The sequence below is a fragment of the Pteropus alecto genome, unplaced genomic scaffold (genome assembly GCF_000325575.1).
Source record: "Pteropus alecto unplaced genomic scaffold, ASM32557v1 scaffold57, whole genome shotgun sequence".
NCBI lineage: Eukaryota > Metazoa > Chordata > Mammalia > Chiroptera > Pteropodidae > Pteropus > Pteropus alecto.
Genome location: NW_006442508.1, coordinates 15,608,597 through 15,609,302, shown reverse-complemented (window position 1 = coordinate 15,609,302; position 706 = coordinate 15,608,597). Strand labels below are relative to the sequence as shown.

Genomic DNA, 706 nt, shown 5'->3' with positions numbered 1-706 from the left:
TAATGTACTTTCGGCGATCTAAAAATTTTTTATATAGATTAATCCAAAATTTTTGTTTCAGGAAATGTTGATGTAAAACTACATTTAAAAAAAGTTATTGTTACAAATAAAATATAATAGAATTACTTTTAGCTATATTAATGTTTAAAATATTTGAAGTCTTCAAAGTGGCCGCGGTGGGTAGACTTTAAGATATCCCCTAGTCTACGGCCATGCTACCCTGAACAAACCTGATCCTGTCTTATCTCAGAAGCTTAGCAGGGTTGGGCCTGGTTAGTACTTGGATGAGAGACCACCTATGAAGACCAGGTGCTATAGGTGTAAAAAATAAAAATAATAAAGGATCATAAACTGACAAGCTCCTTGAAATCTGTGAGGTCAACCAAGTGTTGCCTCACCTAAAAAAAAAGATGGTCCTCCAGTAATCTCCACTTTTTAACACTGTCCAGTCAGTATTCATGCCCTATGTATCTCCTTCCCTTGAGTGTGAGTGAGACCTGTGACTTCTAACTATCTAATACATTGTAACAAAAATAATGAGATATCATTTTCATGATTAAGTTAGTGTGGGGATATAAAACTTTCCTGAATTTCTCAACTTTCAGGTAAACATGCCCTTGCCTTAGTAACTTGTTTACACACCATGAAAACTAGATCTGTAGCCACTTGTCTAGTTAATTGCTCTAATTCTAAAGCATGATGGGAC

General features: G+C 35.1%; 1 pseudogene; it reads left to right on the top strand.

The window, feature by feature from the left end:
- Positions 1 to 202: 202 nt before the first annotated feature.
- LOC112471577 lies at positions 203 to 321 on the top strand (annotated as a pseudogene).
- Positions 322 to 706: the final 385 nt, after the last annotated feature.